We start from the raw sequence: 10,993 nt of genomic DNA on the forward strand, positions 1-10,993 counted from the left end.
TAAGCAGTAGTCCCACAGGCTGCGACCTGAAACCTTCACATCTACTCTTAACAAGCCCCCCAGGCTAGAGGGCTATTGCAAGGGGAGAAGGCAGAGACCCCAGACCATGTAATCAACAGCAAGGTGATTGTGTGATGTGTCTTTTCACAGTTGAGTTATTAATAGATGTGCCACACTAGCTGTAATGGGAATCAATTTAAATATACTTTTTTGATCCCAGACGTTCAACTAGGTGGACAGTGGTTACATTTAGCACAACTTACATGTTTCAAATGGACAAAAAATTAATGTCATTTACAGTATCTTAAGATAAATTTACTTTGAATGGGACCGTCCTTTCCAGAATGTTGAAATCTATAAGATGTATCCGGAAAATGTACTACTGTGGAAAATGAGGACTGTTTAAATCGAAAGGGGAAGGGCCTGTGGTTTTTCTTTTTGATTAACTGCTGTAACACTGTCAGGCAGCTGAGGGAGTTTCATATTTTGTTTAGACATCATTAGGCACTGAAGCTCTTGCAGGACAACTTTGATACTATATGAATTCTGTCATTTTGCTAGCACTGATGTGGCTCTTGGGTTTACCACTCCATTAGAACTATTAACTCCATTCATATTAATTTTTGTTACAAATCTTACAAAGGGGGGTGCTTCTGGGTATTTAGGTCCACATTCTATTTTAAGCCTGCATATTTGGTTTTCATAAATTGTTCTTGGAGGCCTAGTTACCATCCTCGTTCATCTTTTAAGTGTAATGTCTTCGTCATCTTCTAGACCCCAGCTAATTGTGCCATTTCCTATTCCTTTCTGACCTTCTTCAAGTTCTTCCAACAGTTGGAAACTGCGAAGGACTTTTACTCCTGAGCCCATGGTGGCTGCTATCTTGCATTGCTGTCGCTCCTCTTTACAACCCATTTTTAATTGGATTATGAGTTGTAAAGTTTCTTTATATAGTCTAGATATGAGTCCTTTGTTTGTCAGATATATGATTTGCAAATATTTTCCTCACCTTGTTTGGTTTGTCTTTTCACTTTCTTGATAGTGTCTTTTCAAGCACAAAAAGTCTTTCATTTTGATGATCCCAACAAATCAATCTTCTCTTTTATCACTTGTGATTTTGATGCTGTATCTAAGAAATCATTGCCTAATCTAAGTTTGTAAAGATTTACTTGTGTGTTTTCTTGAGTTTTCTAGTATTTGCTTGTACACTTATGCCTATAATCCAATTTAAGTTACTTTTTGTGTATTGTATGAAGTAAGAGTACAAATTTTTCTTTTGTGTGTGGAAATCCAGTTTATTCCAGCACCATTTAATGAAAATACTATGTTATTTGTCCATTGAACTGCTGTGATTCAATTTTATCTATCTATATATATCTGTTCTTATGCAATGCCACACTGTCTTGATTACTACAGATTTTTAGATTTGAAATCTGGAAGTCTGAGCCCTCCAACTTTATTTTTTTCAAGATTGTTTTAGTTACTTAGGATCCATTGCATTTTTCCAAGGTCATAACATTTGGGAATATAGCTAGATACACCAGAGTATAATATTTAATTTTCATTTAGTACAGAAATATTGACTTTTTATGTATGCTGTGCTTCTGGGAAGCCAATCTAATCTAGTTAATGAACTGGAAGCCAATCTAACCTAGTTAATGAACTGGAAGTATCAATGTTCTTGTTTTTCCAGTATCACCCAGGTATATTTTCATCTACACAGTTATAAGAAATAAAGTATTAACAACTGTAAAGTTCAATATGAATATTTATTAATAACACTAGGCCTATAATCCATATATTGCATAATATTCATGTTAATGGTATCTAGGGACTTTTCCAAAATACAGCTATCCAAGAAAATAGGGGAAATTATGTTTATTTACCCTCAAAAAGAAACCAGTTTTATTCAGTTTAGTTTTAAATAACTACCCTATAGTTTACATAAAAAGTGCTGTGATCAGCCCTCTAATGAAACATCAGTGTGTGAGGGTTGTGGGGGAAGAGGGCTGATCAACAGGCCATATGTTCCTAAGTAAATTATATTATCAATAATCTGATTTTGAAAATCATCCTAGAACATGGCCACCCATGGAATTGTGGGTGACCTGCCCAATTATATTGCATCTTGCTTGCTGTCATTTGAACCTGACCTTTTTGAATTTGGGGAATATTCTTCAATTTTTAATTGTGTTTTAATAATTAATATGGAAATGTACCACTAGCAGTTTAAATTTATAGCCTTTCAATTAGCATTCAGTACTTAGAGAAAAATATCAGATGTTGAGTATGGCTTGTAATTTACCTTTCTAGTACAGTATTTTGTCTTTTTAAGATTTGCATAGCATATTCCGATAAATGCCTATTAAAAATGAATATACATTTTTTGAAGTATATTGAAACTCTTGTATTATTTAAAATACTGCTGGTGACTTAGCCATCATTCTGTTTTTTTCTTCTATCCTTAAGCTATTAGAAGGCAGATCATAAACCAAACAGAGAGAACTCCATTATAGGTTTATACAGAAGAGATCATGTTATTCTGTGTTATTTTATCATGGCACCTTTAGTAGTTTGCAACTCCTCTGAGCTCTGGGATTTGTTTGTTTGTTGCGTATCATACCTGTGAGTAAAATTAAATGTTAAAACTTAACATTACCAAATACTTTTTAAAGGTCCTAGAATAAGGATTCTTATATCACTCATGAGATGAGGTAAAGTCTCTCCTAAACTCATGAAACTTTAAAAAATGGGAAGCACAAACAAAATTTGAATTTTCCTTTAGTATATGTCAAGATAATTTATATTTATGATGATCTGAAATGTTGCATGATGAACCCTCTGTAATGGCAAAGAGATACATAATTGTTCTACATAGTGTTAGAGTCACATCATTTATTATAGTTTTATTCTTAACAATCCTTATATTACAAAGCAGAGGCACATGAAGCATGGTTTGTACAATCATCCCTAGTATCAAGAAGCTGAAGGAGGACAAAGCCCACACTCCTAAATCAGTCTTTTCTCCCCTTCTAATATCATCCTTATTCTACCATGTCAAGTTCATCTAAAAACATATTATTAATATTTTAACATATGAGGGACTTGGGAGATATACTGTGTACAAATAAGATCTCAATTTTAGGGAAATTAATTAAACACAAAAATTGTTTTCTTTCTTTTCCTTCTAGTCACTGGTTACTTTTCTACTATACTTTGAAGAGGTGGTTTTACTTTCTATTAGAGTCCAGATGGAACTACTCTTCCTATTGAAACTTCTGACAACCGCTGAGATCCCCTATATTCCCACTTCCTGCCTAGCTTTTACTTTACTTCTGCACATTCAGTATCTTTAAAATGTCTCATATCAACTAGCATATTTATGAATTCCTTCCTCGAAATTCATAGGACCTCTAAATCCATCTCTGTTTTCTTTCCTGTTTGTTTTATTTTGATTGCCTCTGGCCATATCAACTCAAGTGACCCTAAAGCTCATAGGACACATAGTAGGTGTAGCCAGGCTCTTGCTGGCAAAGCACAAAGCACTATGTTGACAGCTCTTGGCAACAGAAAACCATTGTAAGTTTGTAAGCTAGAAAATATTTTAGAAAGTATAGCAGAGGGAGAGAACAGCTGTAAAGAGATAGAAACACAGAAGAGTCTCAATCAGTATTTTAATTTTTTAGAACTTTATTACTGAAGGGGTAAAAGCTTACTGCCTAGGAAGCACTCCTAGCACACTGCAGCATTCTTACTATTGTTTCTGCATTGCAAAAGGCACGATAACAATACAGAAGTCCCTCTTTATGAGGATTGGCATGTTTCTGGGAAGTGTTTTGGTTGCTCTACTTCAGTTACTCCAGTGTCCTTTGAGCTCTGTCTCGGTGGAGTTGGAAGACAGCTCATCTTCATTTCTTGATTACTTTATATTCAGAAGTCATACAAAGTAGATATAAAAATATCAATTTACACAACGATAAATTAAGGATTTTCTTAGGAACAGCTACTCCAATACACTTACTAGACAATTCTCTTAAGTCTCAGTCTGTCCAGTGTTTGGAATATATGAGTCCATGTAATTACTACTTTTCAGGAAAATGAAAGGCACTGAAAGATACCTTTTCCCATATTTAGGAGGGTGAGTTTTATGAATGACTTTAAATATTATGCACTTGATTATGTTTATTACTTCGCACAAAATATTTTTGAGGGCCAGGTGCAGTGGCTCATGCCTGTAATCCCAGCACTTTGGGAGCCTGAGGTGGGTGGATCACTTGAGCCCAGGAATTCGAGACTAGCCTGGGCAACATGGCAAAACCTTGTCTCTGCAAAAAATTTTTAAAAAATTAGCCTTGTCTAATATCCAGAATCTACAAAGAACTCAAACAAATTTACAAGAAAAAAACAAACAACCCCATCAAAGGGCGAAGGATATGAACACTTTTCAAAAGAAGACATTCATACAGCCAACAGACACATGAAAAAATGCTCATCATCACTGGCCATCAGAGAAATGCAAATCAAAACCACAATGAGATACCATCTCACACCAGTTAGAATGGCAATCATTAAAAAGTCAGGAAACAACAGGTGCTGGAGAGGATGTGGAGAAGTAGGAACACTTTTACACTGTTGGTGGGATTGTAAACTAGTTCAACCATTATGGAAAATAGTATGGCGATTCCTCAAGGATCTAGAACTAGAAGTACCATATGACCCAGCCATCCCATTACTGGGTATATACCCAAAGGATTATAAATCATGCTGCTATAAAGACACATGCACACGTATGTTTATTGTGGCACTATTCACAATAGCAAAGACTTGGAATCAACCCAAATGTCCATCAGTGACAGACTGGATTAAGAAAATGTGGCACATATACATCATGGAATACTATGCAGCCATAAAAAAGGATGAGTTTGTGTCCTTTGTAGGGACATGGATGCAGCTGGAAACCATCATTCTCAGCAAACTATCGCAAGAACAGAAAACCAAACCCCGCATGTTCTCACTCATAGGTGGAACTGAACAATGAGATCACTTGGACTCGAGAAGGGGAACATCACACACCGGGGCCTATCACGGGGAGGGGGGAGGGATTGCACTGGGAGTTATACCTGATGTAAATGACGAGTTGATGAGTGCTGATGAGTTGATGGGTGCAGCACACCAACATGGCACAAGTATACATATGTAACAAACCTGCACGTTATGCACATGTACCCTAGAACTTAAAGTATAATAAAAAATAAATAAAAAAAAAAGAAAGAAAAATTAGCCTTGTGTGGTGGTGCACACCAGTAGCGCCAGCTCTTTGGAAGGCTGATGTAGGAGGATCTCTTGAGCCTAGGAGGTCAAGGTTGCAGCGAGCCGTGATCATGCCACTGCACTCCCACCTGGGTGACAGAGTGAAACTCGGTCTCAAAAATAATAATAATGTTTGAGAAATCATTCAATTTAAGCAGGTACTAAAGAAGAAATTAAGGGCTCTTCCTTACTGAAAGTTTTTCCCTGAGAAATAGAAATTTGGCACCTTTGTGCAAAACTTCAAATGACTTATTATTAGGTCAATAAAAATAAAATAATGTTGAAGCACTAAGATTGTTAGAGAAGCTTAAAGATATTATTATCATATTAGTGTCTACACAATAGTGTATCAACTTTTATTCAACATTATCACCTTGCTTTTTGAGGCAAATATATTTTGTATAAAGTATTGAGAATGTCTGAGGTGTTTCCTATACCTCTTCTGGGTTCTCAGTCTTATCTTGGTATATAAAACCATTCAGGCTTTAGGGGTATCATTTTTTTCCAGATATAATTTTCCAGATGAGCCTATAATATTCTGAAATAAACAACAAAGCATTGTTTATAAAATTTAGAACAACCTTGATAAGCCTCAAGATTCCACAGCAGGACCATTGCAATTCAGATGACTGGATGAGGCACGGTAACATAGAAACTTAATTCTGTCGCTAAAAGACATGTGGTCTTGGGCTAATCCTTTAAATCCTACTAGTTAGACTTCAGCGTTCTCTTGGAAATAAAATTATTGCTCTCTGTTCTCCAGAATCCCTACTTATTTTATAGCTCTCAGAAACTCCCAGTGAGCTTTACGAGGTATCTCCAAGCAGAGTTCATTGTGGCGTTGTCTCCTGCAGGGCAGACATCCCATGGGAAAGTGGAGTAGTCATGACAAGTGTGTGATTTACAGTCCACCACAGGAAACTTGTAGGATTCCTTAGAAAACAAAGTGGGTTCCACCATCTCTTGGGTCTGTTATTCCCTCTTGAGAAACCTTTCTTATTATTCTCCCTTTTTTCCTCTTCTCGGCTCTTCACTAGCAATCCAGGCCTGTCTTCTACACAACCTGTCTTCTCAAAGATCATTTTCACTGCCTGTCTTTTTCACAACCATTATGACCTCTTCTCAGCTGCAGTTTCACCCTGAGGCCTTGTGCAACTGAAATTGTCTAACTGGGACAGTTACCTGTGCCTGGGCAACTTGATACACTTACCACAGGTTGCCTAATACTGTTTCCTTTTTAGCATTTTAACTGCTTTGGACTCTGCTTTGGATTGCACAAGGTTCACTTCTTTTTCTTTTTGTTTAATAGAAGCTGTTGTGTGACTAGTTAAAGAGGTAAAAGGCTATACAAATAAGTATTTATTGAACACTGTTCCTTGCCCAGCATTATGTTAAATACAGATACAAATCAAGGAGACAATTCTGAATTTCCCAGTTTTCTGTTTCCATGGATATGGCAGCTTATAGAAGGTGAGAGTCCTTAGGTATACTTCATTGTATTTTGTGGTGAAGCAAGGATACTGTGAAAAATAATCACAGACTGTCCAAGTATGTAACTTCTATACACAATGCATTTGACTTTCTGCTTGTATAAATATAAGTGCTGCACTTATGTATCTTTTCATTACTTATACAGTTCTCAATGCTATCCCTTGCATTAATATTTGCTTTTGAATAAAAATTCAACATATGGCACATATCATTTTGTTAGACATACATTGCATGTCTCTAAGACAATGTCAAGCCAAAGTGGATGCCATCAGCTTGAATTTTTATGTGTTAAAAAAACACACTGGATAAGAGCTTTTACCTCTGAGTTATAAGAATATAGGATATTTTTATTTCTTTGCAACCTTCTGCATTTTCCAATGGCCTAACATGAATAATAGTAATTTTATATAAATATATATGTATGTATGTATGTATATAATTGTATATTTGTGAATATGCATATCCATATTCCTAACGGACCTCAGGATATCATAAATTTCTGCATCCTGCCTTCAAAAGTGTTATGTGCCATTATCTCTATAAGAGGTCAATCATCAGAATCCCAGTAATATTAAGTGACTTATCTAGAATTATTTACCCAGGAAGTGATGGAAGAGAGATCAGAACCAAGATTTATCTAACTACTAGTCTTGTATTTTTCCTGTTTAAATGCAAATGACAGGTGGAATTTTGGGACTCCCCTTTCCTCCAGCAGTATAGATGTGTGCTGCCTGCTTTATGTTAAAACTGGCATTCCAGAACTTAAAGTGTGCAGTCCAAGTTTGTGTGTTTGTGTGTCTGCTGTCCTTAGTCATTTTAAACATTTTTATCTTTTTTTTGTATATTGAAGAATGTCTTACAGAGTAAAATGCTTATATTAGACCTTATAAGCATTTTGGTACCTTAAAGAAAATATAACAAAAAACATTAGCAGTGGTTGCTTGTGGGTTATTGGGTAATATTTGTCTTCTCATTTATACTTTCCTATGATTTTTCTTATTTTCTATAATGAGTACTTCATAGTTTACCAAGTTATCAAAATTGATTTATTTATAAAAAAGGAGATTGATATTTCTGAGTTCATGCTTTTTACTTCCTTCAAGTAAGGAAGATGTTTTATTCAACAAAGCCAAATATATATATTTATGGTAAATAACATGATAAAGTGTTGCTTTTTAAAAAAATTCTATCACAGACTCCTTTAATAATCTGTTGGAAGTTATGAAACCTTTCCTTGGAAAAATACAAATATATGTAAAGCCACAAAATGTTATAAAGAATTTCTGGAGGTTCACAGACCCCTGAAGCTCATTAATTTAGACCTCCAGTATTGATGAAAGGATGGGCTACAATTTTTATCAGAATACTTGGGCTGTTTGTATTAAATGCAGATTTCCAGCCTTGCCCTTGACTTCCTGAATTGGATGAGAAGAGTGGGGCCCAGGAATCTGCCCCTTCAATAAGATAGTCCTTCCCTACCCTCTAAGCAAATGGAATGCAAAGCAAGTAAGAAAATCTCAGGACCTACATGTCTAGAGGGCTTGTATTAAGAATCCTAAATCAGAATAACACAAACTAAAATGATAGAGAATGTCCAGTGCCAGTCCTTGAAATTAGGAATCTGAGCAGGAGTTTGTTAGGTAGAGACTGGGAAAAGGGTGTGTCGAGCTGAGGAAAGGGCAGAGTTGAACAGGTAGAAGCATGGGCACAGTGGAAAGTATGGACTAACAACGAGTTTGCCTGGGAACCAAAAGTAATTAAATAAAGGCAGCTGGAAAGGCTTATACTTAATCACCATCCTACAGGAGTGGCATATAGCAGTCATGAGGCCAAAAATAGTGATGCCAGACTCAGGCTTGTATTGTCTTGGGAAAATAATATTTAAAGCAGTCTCAATAACATGTAGCTGTTAAGTTTCTCATTGTGAAAGTGGAATGGGATCCCATGGACAAGTATAGAAGTAGTATTTACCTGGAGAAAAGATAGAGGCACTCATGAGAACTTCGATCTATTCCAGAATTATAAAATGTTAAAAATAGAAGAGTCTTTATTTATTATCTCTTTCAACTTTCCCAATTAAAAAAGTAAAATTATTTGGAGTTTATCAAATCTTGTTTATTACTATTTGAGTTATTAATTCCATAAAGTAAGATAACAAGTTAATACAGCCACCAAAAAGAACAAGATCATCTCCAAGATCATGTCCTTTGCAAGGATGTGGATAGAGCTGGAGGCCATTATCCTTAGTAAACCAACACAGGAACAGAAAACCAAATACCACATGTTCTCACCTATAAGTGGGAGCTAAATGATGAGAACAAATGGATACATAGAGGGGAACAACACATACTGGGGCCTTTCAGTGAATGGCGGGGGGTAGCAGAAGAGTAATAACTAATGATATTAGGCTTAATACCTGTGTGATTAAATAATCTCTACAACAAACCCACATGACAGAAGTTTACCCATGTAACATACCTGAGCATGTACCCCTGAACTTAAAAGCACAAAAAAGTTATTATAATGCATATTTCCTTATTTTATGGTTGAAATGGCAAGTAATGATGTGATTTGCCTCCAGGGCATACACTGGCAGAGCTGAGTTAGGAAACAGTTTTATCACTTAATTGCTTCTTTTCAAAAACATTTTAGAGACAGGGCCTTGCTGTGTCACCAGGCTAGAATGCAGTGGCACAAACATAGCTCACTGCAGCCTTGAACTTCTGGCTCAAGTGATCCTCTCACCTCAGCCTCTTGAGTAGCTGGGACTACAGGCATGTGCCACCATATCTAGTTAATTAAAAAAAAAAAAATTGTAGAGCTGTGGTCTGTGTCATCCACACAGTTCTTGAATCCCTAGCATTAAGCAATCCTCCCACCTCAACCTCCCAAGGAGCTGAGATTACTGGCATGAGCCACCATGTCTGGCTAGATTACTTCTTAAATTACACCATGCCCAACCCAGATCAGCAATAATTGTGTGTTTGTACATTATACTATGTATCTGTAAACTATCTTTGTTCAGATGTATGACAGTGAGAATGAGCATTGGGAAAGCTATAACAACAGGCTGAAGCCTAGTACCTGGCACCAGGAACCAGATAAACACCATGGTAGCCCTTTGGAAACACTGAAATTTGATAGCTCATGAGGAGAAAAGGAGTAATAGTCTACAGAACCATAAGTGTTTTCAGAAAATATGAAATCAATGAGTTGGATTATATTTGTGGTAAATGAAACCTAGGCTTTGGAAATGACATTCAAGCATTAGGAATATTAGTAGTTCTAGATAAATGTCACAAGCCCATAAGCAAGTGAAAGTTTTTGTCCTGGTTAAATACCCTAATATGGTACATTTTAATTTTCTTGTTTGTTCATCCATTCAACAATACTTATTGTTTCCATCACGGTACTAAGAGCAAGAAATAAATTAAGAGAATAAAACTGAAATGCTTTCTAGTCTCATGGAACTCACAGGCTAGACAGGGAAATAGCCATTAAAAAAATGAAATACACAAATTTAAAATTAAAATGTTTCACATGCTCTTCCATCTATTTCAAGGACACTTCCCACCATCTCCACCTGGCAACAATTATTCATCCTTCAGCTCTCAGCTTATATGTTATCTCTTTAGTCTTCCTTTACCACTAAATATAAATTAATATTTTATTTCACCTAACAAACATTTTTAAATGACTTTTACCCAAAAGAAAGGCAATAACCAATGCTGGCAAGGATGTGGAGATAATGAAACTCTTGTACCTTGCTGGTGGGAATGTCAATTACTACAGCCACTACGGAGAATAGTATGGAGGTTCCTCAAATTAAAAATAGAAATACCATATGATCCAGCAATCCCACTGCTAGGTATATACTCAAAAGAAACGAAATCAGTATATTCAAAGAGATATCTGCATCCAATGTTTATTGCAGCACTATTCACAATAGCTAAGATTTGGAAGCAACTTAAATTGCTTCCTAAGTGTCCATCAACAAATGAATGGATTGAAAAATGTAGTAAATGATGGAGTACTATTTAGCCATAAAAAAGAATAGGATCCCATCATCTGCAACAACATGGATGGAATTGGAATTGGAGGTCATTATGTTAAGGGAAATAAGCCTGGCACAGAAAGGCAAACTTCTCATATTTTCAATTATTCATGGGAGCTGAAAATTAAAACAGTTGAA

General features: G+C 35.9%; 1 pseudogene; it reads right to left on the bottom strand.

The window, feature by feature from the left end:
* Positions 1-402: 402 nt before the first annotated feature.
* Positions 403-915, bottom strand: LOC105525966 (annotated as a pseudogene).
* Between the last annotated feature and the right edge of the window lie 10,078 nt (positions 916-10,993).

The sequence above is a fragment of the Colobus angolensis genome, unplaced genomic scaffold, assembly GCF_000951035.1.
Source record: "Colobus angolensis palliatus isolate OR3802 unplaced genomic scaffold, Cang.pa_1.0 Scaffold569, whole genome shotgun sequence".
NCBI classification, from domain to species: Eukaryota; Metazoa; Chordata; class Mammalia; order Primates; family Cercopithecidae; genus Colobus; species Colobus angolensis.